Source organism: Lutjanus erythropterus, chromosome 3 (genome assembly GCF_056507025.1).
Source record: "Lutjanus erythropterus isolate fLutEry1 chromosome 3, fLutEry1.hap2, whole genome shotgun sequence".
Taxonomy (NCBI): Eukaryota; Metazoa; Chordata; class Actinopteri; order Lutjaniformes; family Lutjanidae; genus Lutjanus; species Lutjanus erythropterus.
This window is the reverse complement of record NC_139319.1, coordinates 39,395,080-39,413,582: the sequence shown is the minus strand read 5'-3', so window position 1 is coordinate 39,413,582 and position 18,503 is coordinate 39,395,080. Positions and strand designations below refer to the sequence as shown.

The 18,503-nt window shown below is 36.8% G+C and overlaps 1 protein-coding gene across 3 annotated transcripts in view; it reads left to right on the top strand.

Moving 5' to 3' along the window:
* Positions 1-18,503, top strand: part of rbm20 (RNA binding motif protein 20) — a 64,307-nt gene that overhangs the window by 19,162 nt on the left and 26,642 nt on the right. The window contains exon 1 of one of the 3 annotated variants that reach the window (XM_084716141.1): positions 9,468-9,625. The exons of the other annotated variants lie outside the window; for them this stretch is intronic. The gene's annotated coding sequence lies outside the window, so the exon portion shown is untranslated. Of the gene's footprint in view, positions 1-9,467; positions 9,626-18,503 lie in introns of those variants that run through there. 3 annotated transcript variants of the gene reach the window in all.

The window sequence follows — 18,503 nt, the reverse complement described above, 5'->3', positions numbered from 1 at the left end:
CACATGAAATAAATAAAATGGCATTCATGTTTTTGAGTGTGGGTCTGGAACAGCTCAGATACAGCTGTCAATGACTCATCAATGTGAAGATAGCTGGGCATTAAATGCCTCCCTGCAGTGTAGTGCAGACAATAAACTGAAAATAAAACTTCTCCCTCTTAGATTTGTTTTGTAAGAGTGTATTGTCTTGCACAGGCATTAAAATGCCTCCCCATGTAATGCATGAGCACTTTCTGAACAAATACGTAAAATCCTACCATGCCATTTTTCTTCAGATCTGACACATTTGACCATCCCCGTGGCGGCTCTTGTTTCCCCAGTCTCTGATGCTATGTGGAAAAAAGTAAATTAATTTTCAGTTCAGTTTAGAATTATATGAGCATGAAACTAAAGCTAGATATTAATACTGTATATTTGTAGCCATAAAAAGATAAAACACAAAATTAATAATCTTATTGTTTCTGTTTTATGAGTGTGTATTATTTCAATAACCAGGCTCCACAGAGAAATCCCTCGATGGTCATTACTCCACAGCATAGCCAACCCATTCTGTCCACCGGCTTTGAGGGGGATTTCTCACTTACTGGGGTTTTGCTGGGCAACTTTCTCTTTTTCCTTTTCCCCCTTTTGTTCATTTGTCACTTTGGGGGGGTTCTGCAGAGCAGCTGTTGGAAAAGTTGCTGAGTCCACTCGCTTTCATTGTTTGTGTAATTTGTACTAATGGCTATTTGAGCAGCCTGTGATGCCAGCAGCTTCTTGGGATGAGACATGCTGAGCCATATGGCCACAGTGCCCTCCCTGTCACTGTCAGACCTGTTGTGTCCACCATGTGTGTGCGTGTGCATGTGATTGGCTGTTTTCCCCTTAATGTTTTACCCATCTGTTGTCTTCAGTTTGAACAAGACTGTCATCTTCATTTCCTTGCTCTGTGGTGTGCTTATTGATTTATCATGCTACCGTGATAGGATGATACTGTATTTCAGTATTTCAAGACAACCATATTAATCCATTTTCATTGTTAATCAGATACAACTGAACTATACTCAACACATTTTGGAGGAATCCATCTTAGTCAGGAGTTGTCAGTATAAAGACCTAAATATGCCAAATATTTATCTTATTTATGGGACTTCACGATAGACCATACTATCATTCATCATATGTCTTTATCTTTCTTTGTCTTCCTTTAGCCTATTTGTATCAGACTAATATTACCAAGGAACATGCATTAAAATAGTACAGTGTACTACAGGGCCAGAATTTTTCTAAGCAGACACTGTGGAGGCCAGAGGGAGGGGCGTCTGCAGATTAATTTCATACCCAGTACGTTGTGATCCACAAAAGTTAAGCATGATACCAGATGAATAAACCCCTCTTTCGTTAGCTTCGGCGCTGTCTCCACTATGCCTCTGTGTGGTCGCCATATTGAAGCACTCAAGGTCCAATTGTAAACACGTGCATGATGCAGACTTCAACTGTAATCGACTGTAACTCACTTAATTCTGAACCGATTTTAATGAAATTGTTTACTTGTTTGAGTTAAATTTGGTTACTTTGGGTGATTTAATCAGCTTTATGCCAAAACAGTAACACTAACCTAATATCCACCACTCCCACTGGGACATGCAGGCTCTGACCAACATCAAGTGTAAATTATTTAGAAAGTCAGTTTTTGTAAGTTTCTCCATAATTGTAGATTTCCCTGTGTATTATATTTGTGTAAGCTGTCTGGTTGGTTGTAATGTTCTCAATAAATAAAAAGTTTTAATGAACAATTTAAATTGATCCCAGTGTGACCAGACTCCCAAAAACATGGGAAATCCATATAGATAACTAGATACTTATAAATAAAGTAAGAGATGCTCTTAGAGCTCCACCAAGAGTTCACTGAGGAGTGATGGTTCAGAGCTGAAATTATGTTAAAGTAATCGCAGAATGCAGTCCTGATTAGCAGGAAATATCAATCAACTTTGAATGATTTTGATATTATGCAGTTGTACAGTTCTTGTGAATTTGACACCTGTAGTTACTGGTAGCAGATGTGGTTTAATACTAACACACGTTACAGGATTCAGGGGGCAGCAAAACAAATTATTGTCATTTTAATAAAGAAGTCAGGCAGTGGTTGTCCTTTTCCCTACATTCTGTGAGCAGCCATGACTTGATTTTATACCACAAGTCTGCCAAGTTTGTTACCTGGCTGAGAAGCTACAGGTTTGCAGCCTGTAGCCTGCAACTCTTCATCTAACAACTCCCTGTGGCTGTCAAAAATAACTAAAATGAAAGTCTGTCTTGATAAACTATGACAAACAGATCGTAACTACCTCATAGTAAAAGTCAGCTTGAGTCTCTCCAGTAAAATGCTTTTAATCTGAAGTGTAGTCAGAAGTGTTGGCGATTGTTTAGCAGTAACTTAATACAGCATTTTTCTTGGAATTTCACAATATAAATCTACTTTGTAATACTGCTAATATAAATATTGCAGTACATCATTTGCCATTCTGCAGGATGGGAAACTTAATATGTACGTTTGTGTGTGTGTGTGTGCGTGTGTGTGTGTGTGTGTGTGTGTGTGTGTGTGTGTGTGTGTGTGTGTGTGTGTGTTTGTGTGTGTGTGTGTGTGTGTGTGTGTGTGTGTGTGCATGTATAAGTATGGTAGCTTCACAAAATTAAACTGTTTCAAATTCTAAAATAATTACTCTCTTATTCTCTTCTGCTTCTTCTCTGTCTGATTTTGTACAGGCACAGGTCCTACACTGCCATATGAACCATGCTTACTGTGGTTCACATGGCAGTTGGGGATCAGTTTTTGAAATTCTTTGAACAAGGTTTATTGTATGTTTTTATTAGACCTTAAGAACACTCAATAAGTAAACAGGGAAGCGTGCAGTGATTGCTGTGTTTGTTTCCTGAACAGTTTCTTGAACCACAGGGCTTCACTTGGCAGTCATGTTCAAATGACCTGTCGCAGTGATGCTGGACTGTTTATTCTCAATATCTAATTTTTTTGGATCGCCAAAGCTTCATTTTCTTCTGCTTTGAAAATGTATAGTTTTATTAAACATAGTATTATAAAAATATGCAAGGAAACCCTAAGGCTAGCTTAAGTGCTCAAGGGCACTGAAATAATTTTAGATTATGGGAGGTGAGAGGGAGCTGTACTGCCATTGGCCAAGAAGTGAGTTAGTGGGACGACGTAACTGCGTTTGATTGGTATTTGTAAGCATGACAGCAGTGACAGATGGTAAAATGCAATACTTGCTTTGGACAGAGCTGGAGGAGAGTGGGAGTGAGGTAAGCACAGAGAGAGTGGTTGATATGAAAGGAAGGAGAGGATTGAGGGAGGGGTTGTGGGAATCATTGCTACGTCACCTTGTACACCAATATAGCTCCCATGTTGCTGACCGCTGTCGGGGAAGACTCTAGTTGGGTGTTCATTACTATACCCTGAATAAAAGAATTAATGTGGGAAATTTAATTGTCCATTTTTAGGTGTTTATAGTCAGGACTGGACATTTTAAAAATGTTTATTAGTTTTAATGTGTCATTGGACAGCACAGCAGCAGCCACTGAAAAAGAAATTTACTGTCTACACCCGGGCAGCAGCTATAAATAACTATTTCACAGCACCAGGAAAAATGGCTGGTCAGGCTCAGTTGTCAAAGCCAACACAATCTTCTCCCTCACCTCATATTACTTCACCTCTGAGTCTTGTGACGATCCCTGTGCTTGAATTCCCTACCTGACAAATATTTCTCTCGTACAAGATACATGAACTTGCTTCTGAAATTCTTTCCTCTTTCTTTCTTACCTGATTTGTTTCTCCCCCTTGTGTAGTTCCCTCTCCTTCAGATTTTTGACTTATTTGAGGATTAAAGAACAAGGATTTTTTTGTCAAACTTTTGGCTACTGTTACAGTAGCTATAGCTGCTTTAAGTTTAGACCTTCTCTTCAGCCCGTGCGGTCTCCATCCCTCTTTTTGCTGGCAGCAGTTTTGACAAGCCCGATAGATCTCTGATGTCACTTTGTCCAAAGTCCAAGCAAGCTGTTCTGAGACTTAGTCACCTGGCCCTCAGCTCTCAGCACCCAGTTTGACACTCAATGTCAGCGGATCCCAGGTAACTGAAGGGCTTTTCTTAGCTCTTGTCAGCACTCTCACATCAAAACTGACCACAGAACATTCGATAGTCCAGAAAAGAGCGGCAAGTGTTGATAATCTGTCAGAAAAACAGTGGTGTTGGAATTTGGGGTTTACTTTTGAAAGCTTTGCTGATTTGCTTTAGAAAACTGCAAGGTGAGCACATTTTTAGTGCAGGAAAGAAACCTATAAATTGTGTTTTACATTATTGCATAGCATTCCTCTTGAGTTTTGTTTATTTTATCTTTTAAAGGTTTGTCATCAAGCCTCCAGTGATATTTTATTTTTTACCAAATGCCCCAAACAGACATCACTTGAAAGTCTTTAAGTGGACATTGTGTCAGCAGGGCTCTGAAGACTAATTGCAGTTTTCCTGCAAGTGGACATATTTGTTGGAATGCTCTTAAAGTTCCACAGTTGGGAGGCAGCTGTCAAGTCAAAAGGTTCCCAATGACCCGCATGTACGTCTCTTTGACCTCAATATCCCGTGTTACACTGCCTTAATGGTTGAAACATGATCACCTACAGCTACCATGTGCATGTGACAGAGAAGTGGAGAAAAATGTTTCTTCAGCGTAAGCCTCTCAGGGTTTAGTTGCATGTCTCCGGGTCTAACGTGTGTTTGTGTGTGACTCAGTCAGTGACTTAATGTCAGGCCTTTGAACTTATGGGTTTCTTTGACATGATAGGCCACGGCCAGGTACATGCGATTCCTGTTACCTCACAAACTTCAGTTTACCTTTTGATATCGCTTCATAAAACCCAGTGATTGATCTCCAGCATAAATCTGACCATTTTACAAGCATCATCAGAGAAACATGGTATGAATCAAAGTGACGCCTCACGGTGGACACGCAGGCCTTATGGTGGTCGTGAGGGACCAGACCTTACGGCTCTGTGGCCAAGATATTTCACCCATTGCTAGGGCGCCGTAAATCAGGAACCACCCCCGTTTGCAAGTGTGCCAAATGTGGAGTAAGGCAAGATGACCCTGCTTCCTCACCCATACCTCGCCCCATGAAACTGTCTCTCATGGCATGATGGTGGCTATGTGTTGACTATGCAGGCCACAGATACGTGTCCAATTTGTTGAAAAGTTAAATTAAGGCTCTGGAATGTCAGTAAATGTTTATGCCATATTGGGAAGAGCAAAGTCTGAAGTTCATGTATCTGTGTGCATTTGTTGTCTGCAGTGAGCATGTCTATGTGGCTGTAAAGCAATGTTTGAGTCAACTTTTCATAAGGGATTACAAAATATATCTAAGAACTTTCATCCTATTCCAGTGGTGACTAACCAAAGTGACATTAAGTCACAGTGTATAAATCACTGACTGCGAATGTAAACATCACATCGTGACTCCCATTATAGCAGGCTGAATAGAAACTGCTGATCAAAATGAGTGCAGTGCCCTCATATGGCAGGCTGATAAATCCCTGTCAGACCTCATGGGGCCAGTTATGGCAAAATATGTGGCACCACCTAGTGGGCCACGGAAAAAGTGTTTTATAAGACACTGTGTGTATGTTGCTTTTTCCCACTGATAAACTCTGTCCTGTCCTACCACACAGCACACAGTGTCAGGAAACAGCCAACTTGCTAAACAACAAATACAGCTAAGCAAAAAAAACTGAAATGTACTGAAATAAAATTATATATATACATATATATGTATGTGTATATGTGTGTACACACACACACACACACACACACATAAAATATCAAATTTTCTAAAATCAGTATGCAGTTACTACCAGTGACTTCTCTGTGTATAAAATTTCTTGTTGTCAAAGTTCTGTTTCCCGCTGTAGTTTTGGATAAAAAACTTCTACCCTATTTGTATGTAGCTGCTCACCAAATGGTTCTGCAATGGAGCAATGATACCCAGTATCACAAGACATTCTGTTGTCAAGTGAAACTTGAAAAAAAAAAGAAAAACTTAAAACTTAAACACATATGACAAAACAATGTTATCACTTCTTTGCATTGTACGTTAACAAAGAGTATTATTCATTGAATTTGTCCAGTGATCTCAAATAGAAATGCATCCAAATCTGAGTATGGTATTTGGGGAAGCACAAATAATGCAGTGGAAACAGATATTTCTTCCATCTGAAGTTGCTAATTATTATTTGGCAAAAAATAATTTCCAAAATGTAACATAGGAACATTGAGAGTATGTTTTCATATAAGTACTTAATTTTAATGTTATAATATTATAATACATTCTAATATTAATATAGTTATAATATTATAGTACTGTGAACTCCAGTATGATTAACACATCAGAAAACATGTTTGCAGCATCATTGATGTAGAAGATTATTCCCTTCAACTGAAATGTTTTTTATATCTTTATTGTAAATAGTTCCTATGTCCAATGCAAAACAGGATCTCTAAGTTTATAAAACTTTTTTTCCGTTTGTTATTACACACTGTCTCTCTTAGTTTAGTTATTTAAAAAAAAGAGCAAGATAGATGAAAAATACATGATGATTATATGGACATATATTTGATAATTAATTATATACCAATATGAAATCAACCTGATGTTTTGAAGGCACGATAATTGCATTACCAATGAATATTAGGTTAAAAAGTATTTTCGCGATTTAATTTGACTTTCAGTGTAAACCACATTCACTTCTGGTACTCTATCCAAATGTAGGTACAAAGATGGATCATTTTGTAAGTTGAACAGATACAGCTACACAAAATGACCTCTCTGTCCTCTACTAGTAAAATGTGTTACTGGTGTCAGTTCCAGAAACGTAGTTCTGAAAATATACATTGGCATATGTAATTATTATATATCAATTATAATTATACATCGTTCATACATGTACATTGTTCTAACATCAGTATTAGTGATCATGTTATTGCCAGAGGTGGTTGCACCTGTGAACCCACAAAAAGTACCTCAGTGGATGCTTATGTAAAGTATAACATCTGTCCGGACCTGATTATTGTTGATATAACCCTACCCGTTCCTCCATGTTTAAAGTACTTCCTTGTATTAGTGGACACAATAATAATATTATTAGTAATAATATACTTTGCTGATATCCCTTTTGATTATCATATAGCACTTATGGTACTGGCACTGGATAAAAAGCGGCTTGTTCTCTCTTTGCTGTCTGGGTGTGATGCTAACAGATGGGCTGACTGTAAATCTGTCAGGGTGATACCTCCCTGGGAGCTGAATGCTTGTGTGCTTAGGTAAAGCGCACATTTACAGCTGCTAAAAATCTACAGATGGAGCTCTATAGAAGAGGGCAGAAAAGAAAAATAATTGATGCAGCAGATGAAGTTGCAGGCTCACATGGACTTTGCTGCAAGACACCTGTCGGTTTTACAGTGCACTTGTGCAACAAAACTGTGTTGTGACTGGATAAGGTTGTTTTGACAGTGGTAATGCCATGCCATAAAATAACAAAAGAGAAAAAAATATTAAAAAGGAAGATAAAGAATTTTACATTTTTATTTTATTGACATACATAATTGAGGCATAAAAATGGAATCCAAACAGGACCTTAAAAATGGTATATCAAAAACAGAGAGAAAGGAATTAAGTTGTACAATTATGCAAACATATAAGAGCACATTATTTCATTATTTTACTTTTATTATATCAAATGGGATATACTTGATATTCACCTGAAAAGAACATAATTTTCTTTACCACACAAAAAGAGAAAAACCTTTCTATTAAAGAAAGTTTTTTTTTTTTTTTTTTTTTAAGTTATGTTTTTGCCTTTATTTGGTAGGATAGCTGAAGAGTAGACAGGAAAGGGGGGTGAAGAGAGAGGGGATGACACGCAGCAATGGGCCACAGGTGGGAGTTGAAGCAGTGGCCGCTGCAGAGGACTAATGGCCTCCATACACGGGGCGGACGCTCTACCACAGGAGCGATGCAGCCGCCCCAAACAAAGAACTTTTAATTTGCTCAATCGGTTCACACAATACAAACACTAAGGGCCATAAAGACCACATAAATTAGGTATAGAATAGCAGCTGCACTGGTTGCGGTTGGTTTCAAGCTTGCTGTCCTCCTAGAGGGAAAACAGTAATTAGGGATGTGTTATTCACAGTGAATTATTTCAGTCATGTCACTGGCCTGAACTACCATTTTAAATGTTACTTAACATGAACATAGCAATAATAAGTATTTTATTATTAGTCATTCATACAGAAACATCAATAGTCTGCTCATTGATTGACTTTACAATAAATAATATACCTCAAAATTATGCATTAAAAATCCCCTTTTGTTTGAGGTTATTTACTTATCCGATTAATAAATGGTCCTTTTTTGAGTTTGTTAAGTAGTAGTAAGTTACTATATTTCGTAATTTTTTTATTGTAACAAAACCTACAAAGAGTCATGTCAGTGTATCTTGATAAATTCATGCCAGTCATCTAGGAACTTTTCTTTGCATTTTTCGTTCTAGCTAATATGAGCTTTTTCTCCCCCAAAGTACAGAAAAAAACACTTGTACAGTATAAACACATCGACAGTGCTACAAAAAACACTGCTTGAAGCCTTGTCGGTATCTAGTTTGCTGTGACCGGGATGACTGTGGACATCACATTATGCACGGTGTCTGTCAATCACCAGGCACACACAGGAAAAAAAAAAAGTCCATCAAGACCACTTTGCCTCACAAACTAAATCTGTTTGAGGGATGTTAATGATCAATGATTAACTGATTACTTACTGATTAAAAATGTATAAGTTGATAATGAAGGGATCATCTGGTAATGGCAGTAATAGTGCCTCATTTGACAATGTTTTGTTTGGCAGAAGCATTTGTGATAAAAGGAAACTAATAATGAGTAAAGTGAAAAAAAATGTATCTTATCAATTATTAATGATTAAATGATTGATTGATTGTTAACATTTTCAACTACTGGTTAATGAAGATGCGTAAAATCTTTAACCCTACCCTATTGTTTGGTGTTCTTTAAATATATACAATTCATACAGCTTTGAGAGAATGGAATCAATATTTGATTTAATATATTACATGTTATGACAAAAGATGAATGTAGTAGTAGGTCAGCTGTAATCTGGCATTTTGTTTTGTATCTACTACTTTGAACCTGACACTAAGCTTTACGGGAACAAACTGTTGCTACTGTGGACGCAGCAGCTTCAGCATTACTCCGAGGCCTCCTCTGTAAATACTTTCCTCCCTATGTTTTGGTCTACCCCCGTCCTCGCACACACATGCTGACCACTTGTGACTTTTCATCACATGCGTCTGCCCTGCCTGTCCAGTGGTCAGTGACACAGGGAAACAGCGTCTCTCACATAGGGTGAGGACCACTAGCAGTGATGTTATGCTAATGTACATGTGCTAGTCGTCATGTCATGGGTAGAGACATACGTCAGTCTCAGCTGCTGGGCGGAGGTCAGGCTATAGAGAATCAGTGCAGAGTTTAGTGTCAGAGGTGCAGCTTGGACCTCCGCTGCCTGTCTCTTCAAGGTTGGTGTGTTTTCTTCAATACCTCCAGGTGTGCTTCTCAGTATAAGCCTGTTGTAGTGTGGTGTATGTGGTGCTAAGTCTTGTCAGCTGCGTTGGGGAACCGCATAGAGGCAGGATTTATTGCTGTCTATGGTGCAGCTGCAGTGAGCTTGGACGTTGTGAGATATTTTGTTGGATGTCTCATTGTAGTCACTGGAGGACCGTTCTGACTTGAATCCTTCCTCTAATTTGTTACTTCCTCCGATGAGGCTCTGTGGACTGACTGGGCCCATGTGGCTCTTTGTTATGACTACGAAGCTGTCTTTGATCTGTGTCAAAGTGTGTTGTGCTTTGTAGTGAGGACAATGTGACTTCGAGCTGGGCTTTCAAAGGAGAATGTGTGTGAAAAGTGTCATCACAAGTTAGGATAAAGGTACCACCATAACTTGTATTTTGTTATTCTGCCTCTCGACAAACATTTGTTGACATTTACACAGAGACAAAGTCGAGCTGTCATATAATTTGAAATGTTTTGAAATATTTATGCATGTTTAACTTTTACACAATAGGAAACCGTTATCCATGTCAGCTGTCCATTACTTGCCTTTAGACTGTAATAAATTCCATATGATTTCCAATTTTTGTGAACTGAACAATCCAGCAATCAGGGTTCGACGTTGATGTGTTTTTTTCACTCGCCGGGTCGGGTCAGTCGGCCAGAAATCTACTTTCCTGAAATTAATTTTGACCTGTCCCCGTACAAATTATTTTATTTATTATCCGTTATCTAGTAACAGCAAAGACTAAAAAGTTAATTGTAATTTGTTTTACCAAGGGCTTTGACATCAATAAATGTCACAAAATAAAGAAATATGTCCATCCCAGTTTTTCAGTGTCCAAGCTGATGTCTTTAAATATTTGGTTTTGTCAGTCCAAAAAGATAGTTTAATAAGATAATAAACAAGGAAAAGCTGGAAATCTCCACATTTAAGAGGCTGAAAAAGTATTTTCTGTCATTTCTGCATGAAAAATTAAACCATAAACCATAAATCAAGTAGTTTAATACTTAGCAAAACATTGCTTTTTACTTGACGCAGGAAAGTGGACAGTTGTTATTGTTGAGCCTTGAGCAACAAATCATACTTGTCTGTAATAATCGTCATTTGTTGCCAGTAAATGTTCATATTTAATTGTTATGTTTAGCCTTTTTTCATTGTGGAATGTTATGAGAAATATTAATACTTGTACTTCCAAGTGTTTGTTCTTGATGTAAACATAATGGACTTTGTACCTTTGTACCATGGCAATGGCAACGTATTGTGCTAATTAGAGCTGTTTTTACCATTAATTAATAATAATTAACATCATGATGTGATGTTATACTTGTATACTTGGTCGAACGGGAAAAAATGCATGTTTTCAGCAGAGTTCCTGCTGTACATTATGATTTTCACATTTTATTGTCAGTCAGGCACTGAATGAGAAAGCCAAGTCTTGATCATGATATAGGATTGTCTGCTGAAGAATTTTTTTAAAAAGGTGTATATTTGGCAAAATGATGATGCAAAACCCTACACATTATTGTTTAGAAGCAGTGTAAACATTGACCCATTTTCTTTAAGTAGATACTCAGTAATGCCAGGTCAAAATAAGAAAAATTTAGTCCGGCAGAATTACTTTAAAAGGAGTTGCATGGCCGAGCCAGAATAGGTAAAATATAGTAGGATCAATCAGTAAGAATTCAATTTCACTCACATCTCAGAGTTCAGTCTTTGCATTGAAGCCAATGTACAGCCAAATTTGCAAATTTGCATTCTCATTTGCAGTCAGCCATTTTCTATACTTCACATTATTATACACCTGGATTAAATATGCTCAACAGATAATTTAGTTCTTACTTTTCTGAGCTGCAGGTTAAAACATTGTGAGCTATGAAAGTAACATTAACATTCTTTACGATTTGTGTACGTAATTACTTTGTACTTGTTTTAACACACCCATAACGCCTTGAGATATGTATGTTTGCAAATTTGATTTTAAATGACAACATGAAGCTATTCTTAAGACTGAGCTAATGCTGTCTGTTGGCAAAGAAGCTCTGCTATGACATGGCTTTGACTGAAGTCTTTTTTTGTCTGTAAAAGGCACAGTCCCACAGAGCAGTAACACTTTGATCAGAGCTCTCTCGTTCAACTTAGATATTTGTTGAATTGAATATATATATAGTATTTTTCACAAAAAGTTTACACATACATTTAGGGCTTTTTGTCCCTTTTTGTTCTTTAGTATGGCAGAAAAGCTATCCTTTAAATCATGTCTCTTATTATGCTTGTTTCTAAGTTTGTTAATTTTTGAGGTTATTACTATTGACTAGGGGTGTCACAATTTCAATAGTAATCCGAAATTGATCAAAATGAGCAAAATCGAATTGGAATCAAGGCAGAATCGCTGTTCTCTCAGTATTTTTTTTCTCTCCACTCCCACATTCTTCCAGCATCCGCTGCAAGTCTGAAGAAAAAAACAACCTTCAGCTCGTATGTAACACTTGATACTGTGTAGACTGTATCATGTTGAAGAAGAAATTAAAAATGTAAATGACAGTTGTCAGGGCATAAAACCAACGATCTGTTGATTTTTGCGAATTAAGACTTGACAGTTTAACAGCAGCTTAGGCATCAGTCCTAAAAAAAAAAAAAAAGAAAGAAAAAACTATGAATCGTGAACTTAAAATAAAAAGCCAAATCGAATTGTGGATTTGGACTATTGTGACACCCCTACTACCCACTGATTCCTTTCTTCAGCAGTATGTTTTTCTCTGCTATTGAGTTACATTTAGTAAATTAGCAAATATTAAAAGCAGGCTTTCTGGGTGACTCAATAATTGACATATCAGTAATGACATCTTCAAAGAGCTATTTGTATTCTCTGTTGAAGCGCATTGTAAAAAGAGAAGTTAGTGCTTATATAACACGTGGTTTCTCTGCCATCTGCTCAAATGCAGAGACCAAACAATTTTACTGATTTAGGAGATTATTGGTCCGAGTTTATCAATTTGTTATTTACTACGAAGAGCAATGAAGTATGAACTGAAATAAAATCTAATTCATTTATGTGTTGTTTACCACATTCTGTACATTAGAGGTACTCCACACATCACCTACTTGTCTTACACTTTTTGATGTAAACTGTATTTACAGTACATGTACATATGCTGTATGTATACTGTTTAAAGATATATAGTTACAAATATTGTAACACTGAATTTTAACTTTTAATTTTATTACCATGAATATAGAATGAACTGTAAATAACAAAGTATGATTGGTTCTTTCAGAGAGGTCACTGCAGTCCTGCTGATGTGGCTGTGTTGACTCATACGTTAATTAAACACAGTGAGACATTGTGAGACTTCTTTATAGTTCTATTAGCAAGCTTTTCTGTCTTGTCATCCTTAACTACATAATCCCCTGTGCTACTCTTCCCTTCCACACCTGGTTGTAGTTTATTTGACACCTGGATTCCCTCTCTTCATCACAAGATTGGTCTGAAGTGTCTAGCACACTGTGCCAGCTGCCCAAGAGTCCATATTAGTCTATTAAGGACACTATGTGTCGGGATGGCAGAGGGTGACTCTAGTATTTATAGCTTTGAGTCATAAGCTGGAATGGTGTAAGTGTATCTCTACATCAGCATGCTTGCTCACTTAAGAGTGTGTACAATCGGCGACTGTCAATTGTCCAGAGTGAATCAATTACTATTATTAATAGTAAAACTTTTTTTAATATAAAACCTTTCTGAGTAAAGAAAGAGACACTGACATCCTGTTAGATCACCTGTAGGCCACCTGTAGTATGCCGACCACATTCATAGCTGAAGAAATAAAGTGTTCTTGATCACTGACTGAAGTTGAAATAGAAGAGACCCCCCCCCCTTCTGTATCATGAACCTCTGTTCTTTTATCTGCCTTGTAAATCACTTTGTAACTGTTCATTTGGTAAGTCATATATATTTAACCTTTATTATTATCAGCCACAAAATATATGCTTTTTAAACGATTAAAACCTCATTGCACATCATAAGACTAATATATCCAGCGTTAAATATTGCAAGTATGCAGAAAATTAGTATTTTATACAGCACGTGGTGTATTTTTTCAAACTTAAGAGCAAATCGGAGTCATTCGTGTCATCGCTCAGGTGACAGCCAGGTGTTTGCAGTCGGTGGAGAGCAACTGCAGCGCCTGGTCCTAAAAAATGTGGCTGCCTTGATCTTGTGAGGTTATCGTTGCCCACGTGTGCATGACGTCAGATCAAGTTGGGATCAAGTTGTACATAAATCTGACCAGCATGCACTGTGCGGCTGGCAATCGATTCTGTACAAGCCTGGCTCATCTACGCACCTAATGTCATTTGTTGTTGTTTTAATTTGAGAGAGATCCCTTGTGGCAGAATTTACATATTAAATATATTTTAAATGAAATTTGACCCAGCATTTATGGATTTTTTTTAGCATTCATCAATAATACTTTTAGTGACTGAAAACAGCCTAAATTAGGTTTCCATAAAACAGGGCTGCACTGAAAGAAAGTGATAAAAAGGCAGAAAACTGTTTAAATTTATATGAAAATGCCAGTCATTGGATTTAATATCCCTTATTGCCCTAAAATGTTTTTTACTTTTTGTATTTAGTCCAGTGAAATTCAAAATGATCGTGTTATTTGTAGTTGAGGCTCACAAGGTCAAAGTCTGAACTTCTGTGTCAGAAGTTGATTGGATAAATTTTGTTATAGGAAGCCATAGTAGTATATGATGAGTAAATAGATAAGCATACTGAAAGTTGTAATGATGTAACTAAATCATTGTGATGTAGATCTGCGGACATGGAAACCTTTATCATTGCTCTCTAAATTGATTCAGGATTATTTGTTTCTATTAAGGTTTTAGAATTGCTTTAATATGTTGTTATTATTTGTTTATACTACATTGTGAAGTAAGGTGGTAGAAATCAACTAGAATTGCATTATATAACCTTGAAAACTTATGAATAAATGCAATATTATACCATTAAGTTTAAATTTGGTTATAGTATTTATGTTTTTCAGTCATCTCAAAAAGCTAAACAAATTTACATTGCTTCCTTTTGTTATATTTTCTATCTCAGGGGTGTGGAGCAGGACCACTACAGCAGGGTAGTTTATAGCACAGTAGGAGTATGAGTGATGGTTGTGATATGATGAGTTTATGATGTGACAATGTGATCGCAAGACCATATCACAGCTATAGAAACCAGTAGGAAGACAGACGTGGAGGTGATAATCCCCCGCAAGATTCAATTGCATAAGTTCATCTTTGAAAATGCCTCTTGAACTTCTTTATACTGAAGGACAACCACAGCCCGATTTATAATCCGTCTCTCAACATGCACGGTACATCCCATTAAAAAGGATCTGCATAAACATGATCACCAATAACCATAATTCCAGTCCGTCAGTGTGTCTGCATGCAAAACTTCATGGCTGACAAATCTTTGTCCAGAACAATTTTGGATTTCACCACCTCTAATCTGATTGGTCTGTCACCTTTCAGTAGGGTTGGTGGGAGCAGTGGCTAGATAGTGCAGTGCCAGGTGCTTAACATAGATGATGTGATGAATAGTTGAGTAGACTAAGTTTAGACAGCATGTGAGAGCATTCATCAGAAATTGAAAGGACAGACCAGTCAAACAGGGTGACAGCACCAGTGCACGATGTGGTTCTAAGTGGTTCAGTTACAGGAGTTCGGGTTGTCGGAGGGTGGTGTACAATACAGTACAGTATAGCAGTAGAAAAACAGGCACTTGGGTAGCAAACCTCTTGGTATTTGTACCGTGCTCGACTGTGTTTAGCTGACCCTCTTTTACTTTTACTACTCTCTCTCTATTCAAGAAATTAGAATTATATTGTGGTTCTTGAAAGAGATACCATGACCTCTGTGTGGAAAATGAAACCCATAAGTTTCCATATGTTAGTGAGAAATAGTTTATAACAACCATCACTAATAAATGGTAAATTAACAGTTAATTAAATTTTCTTAATAGATATTTAACTGTTCACAAACAGTTAAATGAAAATGAACTATTCATTCACTCATTCATTCATTATTCATAACTTCTCATGAGGGGTCTAGAGTGTATCCCAGCTGACACTGGGAGAGAGATGGGGTACACCCCGGATGAACTCCTGGTTCATCACAGGGCTGAGACATATAGAAAACAACCACTCACACCTACGGGCCATTTAGAGTCACCAATTAACCTGCATTTCTTTGGACTGTGGGAGGAAGCCAGAACATCAGGTAGACGCGGGGAGAACATGTCAACTTAATAATTAATTAATTATTAGTATTTCTATAATTTATGTTATTTTATCTCTAGTTTGTGTAATATAAAATAATGGGTTTAGAAACTATATATCATTACTGATAAGACAATTATGTTCTGATTAAATCAGTAAACTAACAGTTTATTGTAACACACATTATAACATTTTATGTCATATGTCATACTATATTAAGTATTTGTTAATGATTATCAAATGATTTGTGAAACTTTAAAAAAACATTACATAGAGACATGTACCAGATTTTTGTAACATTTTGTAAATGGCTGATCATTAATTTGTAAATCATCTATAAAAATTGTTTGGATGGCTGTTTATAATACCTTAAGTAGATAACTTATGTATGATAAGTTACATATGTCAACATATGTTAGTAACATAGTCATCATCATAGTCATCACGTCTTAAACCTACTCAAATATTTTGTTTCTCAATCCCACTCAAGAAGAGTTAGGAGTGAGAACATGTTGTCAATAAACATTATCTGGATGCTTATTGTAAAGTTGAAACGGATGTGTATTATACTTTACAATAACTTAATATATGGTTTATGAATTACATAAAAAACATTGTTTGATTTGATTTTATTTAATTAACAGTCAATTTCCAATTTATTAATTATGGCTATTATATTTAACTGATTTTGACAAGAAATTATTTTCCACTAATTTACATTTGCATTTTCATATACTGTAAGTGATAGCACAGGTTTGACCAAACTAAAGTGACACTGTAAAACATGGATGTAGCCTAGAGCATCAGACAGTGAGCTAGCAGGTGAGTTTTCATGTCTGCAAACCAGACAATCTGTGAAACCAGGAGACAGATGGGAGTTCAGAATCCTAGGATTCAGTATTCCTCAGTCCACAACTTTTGCTATATCATGCTGTCCATATTCACCTGTTTGCCAGTTTGGTATATCTAAACCATTGTCCCAGGTTTTACTACTTGCACAGATATGGATAGCCTGTCACTCTTCAGTTCACATGAAATAGAAAAAGCTAACATACTGTAGCTCATGACTGGTGGTTGATAGTGACTTACTAGAGAATGTGTACAAAAAAGAAACCATCATAACATGTAAGATATTCTAGATGTATTGTAAATCATATAATTAACTTTTGCTCTACATATTAGCTGGCATAACTTTCTTTTCAAGGTACTTTCATTAGCCATGCAATCAAAGGAAAATGTGTTTGCTGACCATAAACAGTTACTGTGAGGTTAGAGAACAACTTCATCAGTAGAAGACTGCTTCATAATACCTCTTGGCACGAATTGTTTCCTTTGGTTTATCCTAAACCCAGCTGCACTGACAGCCAGCTGATGGCTGTGCCCAACTGCCAGCCATCTGCTGGTTGATCACTTCTAAGATTTGCCGTGTTTGCGAATTTTGCAGCTTATGTCAACAAGAATACTTTATAAAAAACTGTTTGCAGAGACAGTTGTTACATTAGCAGTCCGTTATGGTATTTTAGCAATTTATGAATTAAACCTAAAGCAAAACAATTTTCTTTGTTGGATATTAGATTAAAAATAAAATAAAATGAGCCACTTTTACTACAGGAAACATTTGAAAGCAATCTACTTTTCGCAGTTAGGGCCATGCAGTGCCCTTCCATGCCACTTTTCTCACCTAACTGAACACAAAACCCAGTCCAAATCACTTTCCACTAATTCTCTGTGTAAACATCAGTAAGTGAACATAATCTGTTTAAAATGTCTGCTAGACAGTCTTCCTCAATTCACTAACTATATATCCTTATCCTGTTCCAGTATTTATCTTTTCCAAAAATGTCTAACATTAATTGCTGAGTTCCAAAATAAACATGCATGGCTTGTATTTTATTGTTGGCAGCACTTAAACTTTCTTATAGTTTACACTGGTTGGATTCATGCAACTACTGAGGTATATCAAACCGTCAAACAGAGGTGTTGTGCTACTCGTTCAAGTACTGTTAAGTTGTGGCTCGTTGCGAGGGTCATGGAACCAGTGTTCCTATGGTGACAATTTTACATACATTAGTAAACTATGACTGACCACATGATCAGACCAGCATATAAAGAGACCGTCATAAGAGTGAATGATGGATGGAAGGACGTTTTGCTGCCTTTTCAACTTTACTAGTTAACATTAGCTAGCTATAGAAAACCATTTCTTTGACTGGTGGATTGTTTTCTTGCTTGTTATTAAATGTATGAGTTGATGTTGTGAATCAATCAACACACCTCAAAGGATAAATCTGTTACATATTTATTGTAATAAATCATAAATTGACCACGATATGTCATCAGAGATCAAGGAAACGTTGAGTTGAAACACTCGTTTCTCTGACAGCAAGGCTACAGCTGTGCTGGGCCCCGTTGAAATTTATATTCTGGGCTGGAATAAGTTTTGTATGCCTGTTTCACATTAATTAGAGTTCAAATTAAGGTTGAATGTTCGTTGAATGGCTATGTGTCTGTTTATAACAGTTAACTGAGCAATATGTTCAGCTGGCAGTGAAACATGCAGCCACATAA